Source organism: Daphnia pulicaria, unplaced genomic scaffold, assembly GCF_021234035.1.
Source record: "Daphnia pulicaria isolate SC F1-1A unplaced genomic scaffold, SC_F0-13Bv2 h1tg000049l, whole genome shotgun sequence".
Classification (NCBI taxonomy): Eukaryota; Metazoa; Arthropoda; class Branchiopoda; order Diplostraca; family Daphniidae; genus Daphnia; species Daphnia pulicaria.
The window spans coordinates 25,660-38,708 of record NW_025804781.1 but is presented as its reverse complement, the minus strand read 5'-3'; the positions used below and the strand labels follow the sequence as shown (position 1 = coordinate 38,708).

Sequence of the window (13,049 nt, the reverse complement as noted above, 5' to 3'; positions counted from 1 at the left end):
AACGGGACCAGATTTAGTTCAACTTCCGGCAGATGACAAGAATTTTTCTTACATTTATAGTGTGTTCAGGGAACGGCGCGAACGCAGTCCCCCACTACCAAAAATTGTACTCCCGAGTTAATCACATTTGGATTAATCGCAAGGGTCAGCCCATCCTTAGTGCAATGGAAAGGCCTCGCCCTGGAGGAACCACCTTGGTGATCATGGTTGCCTCTGAGCCAGGTAAGTATGATTGTGGATGCTTTTTCACTTTGTTTAATACTTTGTATACAGCAGAACAATATTGACAAAGAGTGTTCAAGTATTTGACTGACGTTTAGAGAATACCACCCACTTTCTTTCATCGACTTGAATTACGAACTCGAGCAAAATATAGTAAATAAAGCTCAGTATTTATTTCATGGTCTTGATCTTTGCAAATACTTTTCAAGAAACAAATTGCTTGTTTTTTTTCATTTGGTCGTCCAATTGGCAAATAAGAAAATAAGAAAATCGACTTTTCATATGAAAATACACGCATCTTCATATTTAAAAAAAAAACATCACATCGAAAGATGAACAGTACTAATTAGTTAACACAATCAAGTACGTATTTTTTTATGCTTTTCTTGATATTACGAAAAAAATACAATTAGAAAAAATTACAAACATGTCTACATGACAGTTTTGCAATTATACATGGTCTTTTATTATACGGTGCTAAGACAATTTCTGTTTTATTCAATATGTTCTCCCTCATAGAGGGTGAGCCGATCCCGGAGGTACTGCAATACCGGGTCAACCCGTGGCGGGAGCAGTGCAAGCACTGTATTCCCACCGTATGCCAAAAATCAGTTTAATATTCTGGGGTCCATTTGAACCCGTATCAGATATTAAGCTGATAAGAACAGATACTACACTTTGATCTTAGCCAAAAGGCCGAGAAGCGATAATGTTACAAGGATTACTGCCCAAAATAACCACTGAGGTTCAACACATTTCCGGTGGTGTACGAAGAATACTCATATCACTCAAAACATTCAAGAAATGCTATAAAATATTGAGTTGTTCATTTTTCCAGACGCGACCACTTGATGCTTATAAAGTTCATTTTCATTTGTTTTATTATGCTCATACTGTATTAAGGGAGATACAATTTACGCTGAAGGCGTTGCAAATTTTACTCTCGTTATCACACTAGGTCCTTTTTTTTCAGAATATGGCTTTGCCACGCCACCTGACGACAAAAGCTCTGAACGATAATTAATCATGATTAAATAACAATAACTAAAAGAATGCAATACGATCATAAAGTCATGACACATCCTCAAATTGACCAACCTCACTTTCACAATTTATTTTGCCATACAAGCAGATGATTTAAGGACACGAATACCTGGAATTATTATTAAGATTTATCTCTTTAGATTTTCAAGAATTTAAATTTGTTTTATCATCTCAACCACTCTGAACACGCTAGTTTCCTTCCGCTATTTCACATGGATTTAACGGAAACGGTCCTCAATGACTGTGTTTGATGCTGTCGAGACAGCTACACTCACAGCCTGTTTCACGCTCAGAAACCAGCGTCTTAACTCGTCATCGTGGGTTGAAAGGAGACAAGTTTCTGGTGGGAAACAAGTCAAGATATACTACAGAAATGATCCTGTGAAGTATGATCTTAAATGCAATGTTATTTTGCAGAACTCTAAATAAGGTTTGTACGATCAATGAGCTTTGGCGTAAATTACAGTGCATAGATCGATATTTCGGAATATTAAATTGAGATTTGCAATACTTGACGCACACAGTACATACATTGTCAGGTCTTGCATTTTGTTCATTTATTGAAACACCGAGAAGCTCTTTAATAGTTATAGAACAAGTGACGAGACCAATTTTGGACACAATAAAGAATCCGCGTGCTCATCAAATCAATTTATTACAGTAATGTATTATCGATTGAGAGCCCATTTATCAGCTGGGTGTTTGGCGTGCACCTATAATCCTGCTTCGGGGAGGCTTGGTAGAGTGGATGGCTTGAGTTTAGGAGCCCTGTTTCGTGATACCGCATGTTGATCAGGTGCCCGCACTAAGCTTGACATCAGCATGGATCTGCTAGAGGAATCTAGTAGGTGCAGGTTAGCTAAGGAGGAGCGTAGTGGGTCAGGAGGGAAACCTAGCAGCCAAAAGTTCCCGTGTTCGGCAGTAGTGGGATCGTGCCAGTGAGTGGGCGTCATGCAACAGCCTCAACAAAATAGCCAAACCTCTATCTTTTTTTTTGTCGTTAAAACTACCGAGATCAAACAAACATGCGTTCTACAATATATGGTATCATTAATCAAAGTCCCAGCAATACCCTTTTCAACTAATACCTAAAGAATACATTATATTCCATGTCTCATCTAACTTGGGGAGCAAAAATAAAATTACACCATGCCAACAGCATCCCGTATTCCCAAGCGGTCACCCATCCAAGTACTAACGGGACCCGACATAGCTTAACTTCCGGGAGCTGACGAGACCGGGTGAGTTCTATGTGGTGTGGCCGTTGACATCAATTCAGTCGCCATTACCCGACCATATTCGCCTCTAAATCTAGTTCTAATGCTTGCTTACTTTCTGTTCGAAATACACACCAACCTTAGCCAAACAAACGAGGACATATAAGTACATTTGTCAATGGACAACCGAATATAAAATTTGATAATATTTCCAAACGCCACTATTTTTGGCTAACTGTCATTTTTAATTTTCTCGTTCCGGGGATGTCCGATCAATGAGCCAACAATCCAAGTGTCATAAGGCTAACGATTGCTTCCCTTACTTAGCTTGCGTTGCATAAGGATCTCAGAGTCAGAGAGATTAGATAGAGCTGCCCGAAGAAACCACCAACGTACAAGCCTCTCGGCTGTGCCGTGCGCTTCGCGCTTTACTTAGCTTGCGTTGCATAAGGATCTCAGAGCCAGAGAGATTAGATAGAGCTGCCCGAAGAAACCACCAACGTACAAGCCTCTCGGCTGTGCCGTGCGCTTCGCGCACGGCGTTTCAAATATCTTTCAGCAACAAAGAGGTTGGAGGACGTCTAGTAGCCTCTCGGCTGTACTTTCTGTTCGAAATACACACCAACCTTAGCCAAACAAACGAGGACATATAAGTACATTTGTCAATGGACAACCGAATATAAAATTTGATAATATTTCCAAACGCCACTATTTTTGGCTAACTGTCATTTTTAATTTTCTCGTTCCGGGGATGTCCGATCAATGAGCCAACAATCCAAGTGTCATAAGGCTAACGATTGCTTCCCTTACTTAGCTTGCGTTGCATAAGGATCTCAGAGTCAGAGAGATTAGATAGAGCTGCCCGAAGAAACCACCAACGTACAAGCCTCTCGGCTGTGCCGTGCGCTTCGCGCTTTACTTAGCTTGCGTTGCATAAGGATCTCAGAGCCAGAGAGATTAGATAGAGCTGCCCGAAGAAACCACCAACGTACAAGCCTCTCGGCTGTGCCGTGCGCTTCGCGCACGGCGTTTCAAATATCTTTCAGCAACAAAGAGGTTGGAGGACGTCTAGTAGCCTCTCGGCTGTACTTTCTGTTCGAAATACACACCAACCTTAGCCAAACAAACGAGGACATATAAGTACATTTGTCAATGGACAACCGAATATAAAATTTGATAATATTTCCAAACGCCACTATTTTTGGCTAACTGTCATTTTTAATTTTCTCGTTCCGGGGATGTCCGATCAATGAGCCAACAATCCAAGTGTCATAAGGCTAACGATTGCTTCCCTTACTTAGCTTGCGTTGCATAAGGATCTCAGAGTCAGAGAGATTAGATAGAGCTGCCCGAAGAAACCACCAACGTACAAGCCTCTCGGCTGTGCCGTGCGCTTCGCGCTTTACTTAGCTTGCGTTGCATAAGGATCTCAGAGCCAGAGAGATTAGATAGAGCTGCCCGAAGAAACCACCAACGTACAAGCCTCTCGGCTGTGCCGTGCGCTTCGCGCACGGCGTTTCAAATATCTTTCAGCAACAAAGAGGTTGGAGGACGTCTAGTAGCCTCTCGGCTGTGCCGTGCGCTTCGCGCACGGCGTTTCAAATATCTTTCAGCAACAAAGAGGTTGGAGGACGTCTAGTAGGCAATATCCAGTAAAAAATACGTTCCTTCCATTTTCAACTAATGCCAAAATAATACATTGTAGTCCATGTAGTATCACCCATCTTGGGAAGCACTTCAATTCAATTGGATTCACAAAAATAAAATAATTCCATGCCAACAGCATCCCGTATTCCCAAGCGGTCACCCATCCAAGTACTAACGGGACCCGACATAGCTTAACTTCCGGGAGCTGACGAGACCGGGTGAGTTCTATGTGGTATGGCCGTTGACATTAAACTAGACGCAATTACCCGACCATATTCGCCTCTAATCTATTACTTGTGCTTGAGATTTATCTTTTTGAAATACACACTAATCTTACCAAAACCACCGAAAAACTATCAGTTTGTCATTTTACAAATGTTGTCAGTATGTAGTAGTAGAATATCTTTGTTTCCGCATACAGACGTTTTTAATTTTTCATTTATTCAAAGTGCCCAATCAGAAGACCGGGCGTTAAAAAAATAAGTCATATAGACTCATCAATGCTCCTAACCACGGAAATCTTTAGTAAAAGGCGAAAGATTTATCCGGGTATTGATTAGAAACCAGAGTAAATAACAGTGGTATGCCTTGTATTTATATTCATTTCAAAATTTTGAAGTGCGCTTGTAAGGTTTTTTTTCGAAACATGCGTTTACATATCAAAATCCTTGTGCAATTCTTTATCAATGGGTACAGTTATTTTAAAGTAAATATCATGTATAAAGCTCGTTAACATGTTTTTGAACGAAACAGTTGTGCGCAGTGTTATTTTTGAAAAAAATGAACGATCTTTATGGTACAAGCCCAACACGTAGGTGGTGGGATCAGATGTTTACCCCGACATTCACCCTACAGCGGTTAACAATTTATTGAACTTCCCCTTTAAACATGGTGGAATCTTTTCACCTTGTCATTTGGAATCACCTTTTCAAATATTTTCCCCGTGTTCACAATGTTCCAACTGACTGATATTAATGGCCTTCAGCGAACGAATTAATCAGCCTTGTCTGACGTGCAATACCAACTAAATGGAAACAAAAATCACTTATACGATTTCACTTTCACCGTTTAATGTTATAAACACACTATGCAACACTCCAATTTTTCTAACTGACTGTAATTTTTTTTTCTTGTACGCTGAAATGCTCCTGATGGAGCTATCAAAAATTGCCGACGACAAAGATTATTTCACTTCATCGTGGCGGGGTATTGGTTAAAGTTTTCAACTAGCAATAATCACACCTCGGGAGACCCTCATTGGTTATGATATTGCCACTGCGCAAAGCTAAATTATAATCAGAAAAGCAAGTCTACTTAAGCATTTGCTGAATTCGTTCTGCTTGGACGTGTTGGACCAACAATTTCGTTCAGAAATATTCATTTAGATTACCCTAGGCAAATTTTAATTTCCATCTCCCATTGGACTAATACCAACAGGGGACAGTTCATTACATACATGAAATAATTTTTGTCTTAATATCGGGTCAAATACTTGAAATTCTGTAAATGTGTATTTTTCTTCCATACATTTCAACAACTTCCTGCACACACAAAAAAAGGGAGGGGGAATTTCAGGTTTTCATTCCAAATTGTTTTTCACATTATGAACTATTGAAGTGAGCGAGCATTACTTTCCAACCAAACAAAATTTATAGTTAATCTGCGTGTTGACGTGAAAAATCAGTTTTCAGTGCCGTGACCAGGATTCGAACCTGGGTTACTACGGATTCATATCTAGTAGGTACCACAACGTAGGGTCCTAACCACTAGACGATCACGGCCAATCCATTGGCCATGATGATTTATATTAAAGTAGCTAAACATGAATTTCATTACTTTGTTGTTTCTTCCCAGAAAGAAAATCTGATGCTTCGCGTATTCCCAAGCGGTCAACCCTACCGTTTACTAACGGGACCAGATTTAGTTCAACTTCCGGCAGATGACAAGAATTTTTCTTACATTTATAGTGTGTTCAGGGAACGGCGCGAACGCAGTCCCCCACTACCAAAAATTGTACTCCCGAGTTAATCACATTTGGATTAATCGCAAGGGTCAGCCCATCCTTAGTGCAATGGAAAGGCCTCGCCCTGGAGGAACCACCTTGGTGATCATGGTTGCCTCTGAGCCAGGTAAGTATGATTGTGGATGCTTTTTCACTTTGTTTAATACTTTGTATACAGCAGAACAATATTGACAAAGAGTGTTCAAGTATTTGACTGACGTTTAGAGAATACCACCCACTTTCTTTCATCGACTTGAATTACGAACTCGAGCAAAATATAGTAAATAAAGCTCAGTATTTATTTCATGGTCTTGATCTTTGCAAATACTTTTCAAGAAACAAATTGCTTGTTTTTTTTCATTTGGTCGTCCAATTGGCAAATAAGAAAATAAGAAAATCGACTTTTCATATGAAAATACACGCATCTTCATATTTTAAAAAAAACATCACATCGAAAGATGAACAGTACTAATTAGTTAACACAATCAAGTACGTATTTTTTTATGCTTTTCTTGATATTACGAAAAAAATACAATTAGAAAAAATTACAAACATGTCTACATGACAGTTTTGCAATTATACATGGTCTTTTATTATACGGTGCTAAGACAATTTCTGTTTTATTCAATATGTTCTCCCTCATAGAGGGTGAGCCGATCCCGGAGGTACTGCAATACCGGGTCAACCCGTGGCGGGAGCAGTGCAAGCACTGTATTCCCACCGTATGCCAAAAATCAGTTTAATATTCTGGGGTCCATTTGAACCCGTATCAGATATTAAGCTGATAAGAACAGATACTACACTTTGATCTTAGCCAAAAGGCCGAGAAGCGATAATGTTACAAGGATTACTGCCCAAAATAACCACTGAGGTTCAACACATTTCCGGTGGTGTACGAAGAATACTCATATCACTCAAAACATTCAAGAAATGCTATAAAATATTGAGTTGTTCATTTTTCCAGACGCGACCACTTGATGCTTATAAAGTTCATTTTCATTTGTTTTATTATGCTCATACTGTATTAAGGGAGATACAATTTACGCTGAAGGCGTTGCAAATTTTACTCTCGTTATCACACTAGGTCCTTTTTTTTCAGAATATGGCTTTGCCACGCCACCTGACGACAAAAGCTCTGAACGATAATTAATCATGATTAAATAACAATAACTAAAAGAATGCAATACGATCATAAAGTCATGACACATCCTCAAATTGACCAACCTCACTTTCACAATTTATTTTGCCATACAAGCAGATGATTTAAGGACACGAATACCTGGAATTATTATTAAGATGTATCTCTTTAGATTTTCAAGAATTTAAATTTGTTTTATCATCTCAACCACTCTGAACACGCTAGTTTCCTTCCGCTATTTCACATGGATTTAACGGAAACGGTCCTCAATGACTGTGTTTGATGCTGTCGAGACAGCTACACTCACAGCCTGTTTCACGCTCAGAAACCAGCGTCTTAACTCGTCATCGTGGGTTGAAAGGAGACAAGTTTCTGGTGGGAAACAAGTCAAGATATACTACAGAAATGATCCTGTGAAGTATGATCTTAAATGCAATGTTATTTTGCAGAACTCTAAATAAGGTTTGTACGATCAATGAGCTTTGGCGTAAATTACAGTGCATAGATCGATATTTCGGAATATTAAATTGAGATTTGCAATACTTGACGCACACAGTACATACATTGTCAGGTCTTGCATTTTGTTCATTTATTGAAACACCGAGAAGCTCTTTAATAGTTATAGAACAAGTGACGAGACCAATTTTGGACACAATAAAGAATCCGCGTGCTCATCAAATCAATTTATTACAGTAATGTATTATCGATTGAGAGCCCATTTATCAGCTGGGTGTTTGGCGTGCACCTATAATCCTGCTTCGGGGAGGCTTGGTAGAGTGGATGGCTTGAGTTTAGGAGCCCTGTTTCGTGATACCGCATGTTGATCAGGTGCCCGCACTAAGCTTGACATCAGCATGGATCTGCTAGAGGAATCTAGTAGGTGCAGGTTAGCTAAGGAGGAGCGTAGTGGGTCAGGAGGGAAACCTAGCAGCCAAAAGTTCCCGTGTTCGGCAGTAGTGGGATCGTGCCAGTGAGTGGGCGTCATGCAACAGCCTCAACAAAATAGCCAAACCTCTATCTTTTTTTTTGTCGTTAAAACTACCGAGATCAAACAAACATGCGTTCTACAATATATGGTATCATTAATCAAAGTCCCAGCAATACCCTTTTCAACTAATACCTAAAGAATACATTATATTCCATGTCTCATCTAACTTGGGGAGCAAAAATAAAATTACACCATGCCAACAGCATCCCGTATTCCCAAGCGGTCACCCATCCAAGTACTAACGGGACCCGACATAGCTTAACTTCCGGGAGCTGACGAGACCGGGTGAGTTCTATGTGGTGTGGCCGTTGACATCAATTCAGTCGCCATTACCCGACCATATTCGCCTCTAAATCTAGTTCTAATGCTTGCTTACTTTCTGTTCGAAATACACACCAACCTTAGCCAAACAAACGAGGACATATAAGTACATTTGTCAATGGACAACCGAATATAAAATTTGATAATATTTCCAAACGCCACTATTTTTGGCTAACTGTCATTTTTAATTTTCTCGTTCCGGGGATGTCCGATCAATGAGCCAACAATCCAAGTGTCATAAGGCTAACGATTGCTTCCCTTACTTAGCTTGCGTTGCATAAGGATCTCAGAGTCAGAGAGATTAGATAGAGCTGCCCGAAGAAACCACCAACGTACAAGCCTCTCGGCTGTGCCGTGCGCTTCGCGCTTTACTTAGCTTGCGTTGCATAAGGATCTCAGAGCCAGAGAGATTAGATAGAGCTGCCCGAAGAAACCACCAACGTACAAGCCTCTCGGCTGTGCCGTGCGCTTCGCGCACGGCGTTTCAAATATCTTTCAGCAACAAAGAGGTTGGAGGACGTCTAGTAGCCTCTCGGCTGTACTTTCTGTTCGAAATACACACCAACCTTAGCCAAACAAACGAGGACATATAAGTACATTTGTCAATGGACAACCGAATATAAAATTTGATAATATTTCCAAACGCCACTATTTTTGGCTAACTGTCATTTTTAATTTTCTCGTTCCGGGGATGTCCGATCAATGAGCCAACAATCCAAGTGTCATAAGGCTAACGATTGCTTCCCTTACTTAGCTTGCGTTGCATAAGGATCTCAGAGTCAGAGAGATTAGATAGAGCTGCCCGAAGAAACCACCAACGTACAAGCCTCTCGGCTGTGCCGTGCGCTTCGCGCTTTACTTAGCTTGCGTTGCATAAGGATCTCAGAGCCAGAGAGATTAGATAGAGCTGCCCGAAGAAACCACCAACGTACAAGCCTCTCGGCTGTGCCGTGCGCTTCGCGCACGGCGTTTCAAATATCTTTCAGCAACAAAGAGGTTGGAGGACGTCTAGTAGCCTCTCGGCTGTACTTTCTGTTCGAAATACACACCAACCTTAGCCAAACAAACGAGGACATATAAGTACATTTGTCAATGGACAACCGAATATAAAATTTGATAATATTTCCAAACGCCACTATTTTTGGCTAACTGTCATTTTTAATTTTCTCGTTCCGGGGATGTCCGATCAATGAGCCAACAATCCAAGTGTCATAAGGCTAACGATTGCTTCCCTTACTTAGCTTGCGTTGCATAAGGATCTCAGAGTCAGAGAGATTAGATAGAGCTGCCCGAAGAAACCACCAACGTACAAGCCTCTCGGCTGTGCCGTGCGCTTCGCGCTTTACTTAGCTTGCGTTGCATAAGGATCTCAGAGCCAGAGAGATTAGATAGAGCTGCCCGAAGAAACCACCAACGTACAAGCCTCTCGGCTGTGCCGTGCGCTTCGCGCACGGCGTTTCAAATATCTTTCAGCAACAAAGAGGTTGGAGGACGTCTAGTAGCCTCTCGGCTGTACTTTCTGTTCGAAATACACACCAACCTTAGCCAAACAAACGAGGACATATAAGTACATTTGTCAATGGACAACCGAATATAAAATTTGATAATATTTCCAAACGCCACTATTTTTGGCTAACTGTCATTTTTAATTTTCTCGTTCCGGGGATGTCCGATCAATGAGCCAACAATCCAAGTGTCATAAGGCTAACGATTGCTTCCCTTACTTAGCTTGCGTTGCATAAGGATCTCAGAGTCAGAGAGATTAGATAGAGCTGCCCGAAGAAACCACCAACGTACAAGCCTCTCGGCTGTGCCGTGCGCTTCGCGCTTTACTTAGCTTGCGTTGCATAAGGATCTCAGAGCCAGAGAGATTAGATAGAGCTGCCCGAAGAAACCACCAACGTACAAGCCTCTCGGCTGTGCCGTGCGCTTCGCGCACGGCGTTTCAAATATCTTTCAGCAACAAAGAGGTTGGAGGACGTCTAGTAGCCTCTCGGCTGTGCCGTGCGCTTCGCGCACGGCGTTTCAAATATCTTTCAGCAACAAAGAGGTTGGAGGACGTCTAGTAGGCAATATCCAGTAAAAAATACGTTCCTTCCATTTTCAACTAATGCCAAAATAATACATTGTAGTCCATGTAGTATCACCCATCTTGGGAAGCACTTCAATTCAATTGGATTCACAAAAATAAAATAATTCCATGCCAACAGCATCCCGTATTCCCAAGCGGTCACCCATCCAAGTACTAACGGGACCCGACATAGCTTAACTTCCGGGAGCTGACGAGACCGGGTGAGTTCTATGTGGTATGGCCGTTGACATTAAACTAGACGCAATTACCCGACCATATTCGCCTCTAATCTATTACTTGTGCTTGAGATTTATCTTTTTGAAATACACACTAATCTTACCAAAACCACCGAAAAACTATCAGTTTGTCATTTTACAAATGTTGTCAGTATGTAGTAGTAGAATATCTTTGTTTCCGCATACAGACGTTTTTAATTTTTCATTTATTCAAAGTGCCCAATCAGAAGACCGGGCGTTAAAAAAATAAGTCATATAGACTCATCAATGCTCCTAACCACGGAAATCTTTAGTAAAAGGCGAAAGATTTATCCGGGTATTGATTAGAAACCAGAGTAAATAACAGTGGTATGCCTTGTATTTATATTCATTTCAAAATTTTGAAGTGCGCTTGTAAGGTTTTTTTTCGAAACATGCGTTTACATATCAAAATCCTTGTGCAATTCTTTATCAATGGGTACAGTTATTTTAAAGTAAATATCATGTATAAAGCTCGTTAACATGTTTTTGAACGAAACAGTTGTGCGCAGTGTTATTTTTGAAAAAAATGAACGATCTTTATGGTACAAGCCCAACACGTAGGTGGTGGGATCAGATGTTTACCCCGACATTCACCCTACAGCGGTTAACAATTTATTGAACTTCCCCTTTAAACATGGTGGAATCTTTTCACCTTGTCATTTGGAATCACCTTTTCAAATATTTTCCCCGTGTTCACAATGTTCCAACTGACTGATATTAATGGCCTTCAGCGAACGAATTAATCAGCCTTGTCTGACGTGCAATACCAACTAAATGGAAACAAAAATCACTTATACGATTTCACTTTCACCGTTTAATGTTATAAACACACTATGCAACACTCCAATTTTTCTAACTGACTGTAATTTTTTTTTTCTTGTACGCTGAAATGCTCCTGATGGAGCTATCAAAAATTGCCGACGACAAAGATTATTTCACTTCATCGTGGCGGGGTATTGGTTAAAGTTTTCAACTAGCAATAATCACACCTCGGGAGACCCTCATTGGTTATGATATTGCCACTGCGCAAAGCTAAATTATAATCAGAAAAGCAAGTCTACTTAAGCATTTGCTGAATTCGTTCTGCTTGGACGTGTTGGACCAACAATTTCGTTCAGAAATATTCATTTAGATTACCCTAGGCAAATTTTAATTTCCATCTCCCATTGGACTAATACCAACAGGGGACAGTTCATTACATACATGAAATAATTTTTGTCTTAATATCGGGTCAAATACTTGAAATTCTGTAAATGTGTATTTTTCTTCCATACATTTCAACAACTTCCTGCACACACAAAAAAAGGGAGGGGGAATTTCAGGTTTTCATTCCAAATTGTTTTTCACATTATGAACTATTGAAGTGAGCGAGCATTACTTTCCAACCAAACAAAATTTATAGTTAATCTGCGTGTTGACGTGAAAAATCAGTTTTCAGTGCCGTGACCAGGATTCGAACCTGGGTTACTACGGATTCATATCTAGTAGGTACCACAACGTAGGGTCCTAACCACTAGACGATCACGGCCAATCCATTGGCCATGATGATTTATATTAAAGTAGCTAAACATGAATTTCATTACTTTGTTGTTTCTTCCCAGAAAGAAAATCTGATGCTTCGCGTATTCCCAAGCGGTCAACCCTACCGTTTACTAACGGGACCAGATTTAGTTCAACTTCTGGCAGATGACAAGAATTTTTCTTACATTTATAGTGTGTTCAGGGAACGGCGCGAACGCAGTCCCCCACTACCAAAAATTGTACTCCCGAGTTAATCACATTTGGATTAATCGCAAGGGTCAGCCCATCCTTAGTGCAATGGAAAGGCCTCGCCCTGGAGGAACCACCTTGGTGATCATGGTTGCCTCTGAGCCAGGTAAGTATGATTGTGGATGCTTTTTCACTTTGTTTAATACTTTGTATACAGCAGAACAATATTGACAAAGAGTGTTCAAGTATTTGACTGACGTTTAGAGAATACCACCCACTTTCTTTCATCGACTTGAATTACGAACTCGAGCAAAATATAGTAAATAAAGCTCAGTATTTATTTCATGGTCTTGATCTTTGCAAATACTTTTCAAGAAACAAATTGCTTGTTTTTTTTCATTTGGTCGTCCAATTGGCAAATAAGAAAATAAG

General features: G+C 40.4%; 15 non-coding genes across 15 annotated transcripts; all 15 read right to left on the bottom strand.

The window, feature by feature from the left end:
* Nucleotides 1-66: 66 nt before the first annotated feature.
* LOC124316839 lies at nucleotides 67-230 on the bottom strand. Its single transcript, XR_006912024.1, has one exon. It is a non-coding gene; the product is annotated as a U1 spliceosomal RNA (small nuclear RNA).
* Nucleotides 231-739: 509 nt separating this feature from the next.
* LOC124316845 lies at nucleotides 740-930 on the bottom strand. The gene has a single exon (XR_006912030.1). It is a non-coding gene; the product is annotated as a U2 spliceosomal RNA (small nuclear RNA).
* A 510-nt stretch (nucleotides 931-1,440) lies between these two features.
* On the bottom strand, nucleotides 1,441-1,662 carry LOC124316855. Its single transcript, XR_006912039.1, has one exon. It is a non-coding gene; the product is annotated as a small nucleolar RNA U3 (small nucleolar RNA).
* A 754-nt stretch (nucleotides 1,663-2,416) lies between these two features.
* Nucleotides 2,417-2,535, bottom strand: LOC124316830. Its single transcript, XR_006912016.1, has one exon. It is a non-coding gene; the product is annotated as a 5S ribosomal RNA (ribosomal RNA).
* A 1,722-nt stretch (nucleotides 2,536-4,257) lies between these two features.
* LOC124316824 lies at nucleotides 4,258-4,376 on the bottom strand. The gene has a single exon (XR_006912010.1). It is a non-coding gene; the product is annotated as a 5S ribosomal RNA (ribosomal RNA).
* Nucleotides 4,377-4,579: 203 nt separating this feature from the next.
* Nucleotides 4,580-4,702, bottom strand: LOC124316868. Its single transcript, XR_006912052.1, has one exon. It is a non-coding gene; the product is annotated as a U5 spliceosomal RNA (small nuclear RNA).
* A 573-nt stretch (nucleotides 4,703-5,275) lies between these two features.
* On the bottom strand, nucleotides 5,276-5,417 carry LOC124316862. The gene has a single exon (XR_006912046.1). It is a non-coding gene; the product is annotated as a U4 spliceosomal RNA (small nuclear RNA).
* Nucleotides 5,418-6,103: 686 nt separating this feature from the next.
* On the bottom strand, nucleotides 6,104-6,267 carry LOC124316838. The gene has a single exon (XR_006912023.1). It is a non-coding gene; the product is annotated as a U1 spliceosomal RNA (small nuclear RNA).
* Nucleotides 6,268-6,775: 508 nt separating this feature from the next.
* On the bottom strand, nucleotides 6,776-6,966 carry LOC124316844. The gene has a single exon (XR_006912029.1). It is a non-coding gene; the product is annotated as a U2 spliceosomal RNA (small nuclear RNA).
* A 510-nt stretch (nucleotides 6,967-7,476) lies between these two features.
* On the bottom strand, nucleotides 7,477-7,698 carry LOC124316854. The gene has a single exon (XR_006912038.1). It is a non-coding gene; the product is annotated as a small nucleolar RNA U3 (small nucleolar RNA).
* A 754-nt stretch (nucleotides 7,699-8,452) lies between these two features.
* LOC124316829 lies at nucleotides 8,453-8,571 on the bottom strand. Its single transcript, XR_006912015.1, has one exon. It is a non-coding gene; the product is annotated as a 5S ribosomal RNA (ribosomal RNA).
* Nucleotides 8,572-10,780: 2,209 nt separating this feature from the next.
* On the bottom strand, nucleotides 10,781-10,899 carry LOC124316870. The gene has a single exon (XR_006912053.1). It is a non-coding gene; the product is annotated as a 5S ribosomal RNA (ribosomal RNA).
* A 203-nt stretch (nucleotides 10,900-11,102) lies between these two features.
* LOC124316867 lies at nucleotides 11,103-11,225 on the bottom strand. Its single transcript, XR_006912051.1, has one exon. It is a non-coding gene; the product is annotated as a U5 spliceosomal RNA (small nuclear RNA).
* A 574-nt stretch (nucleotides 11,226-11,799) lies between these two features.
* LOC124316861 lies at nucleotides 11,800-11,941 on the bottom strand. The gene has a single exon (XR_006912045.1). It is a non-coding gene; the product is annotated as a U4 spliceosomal RNA (small nuclear RNA).
* Nucleotides 11,942-12,627: 686 nt separating this feature from the next.
* LOC124316836 lies at nucleotides 12,628-12,791 on the bottom strand. Its single transcript, XR_006912022.1, has one exon. It is a non-coding gene; the product is annotated as a U1 spliceosomal RNA (small nuclear RNA).
* Nucleotides 12,792-13,049: the final 258 nt, after the last annotated feature.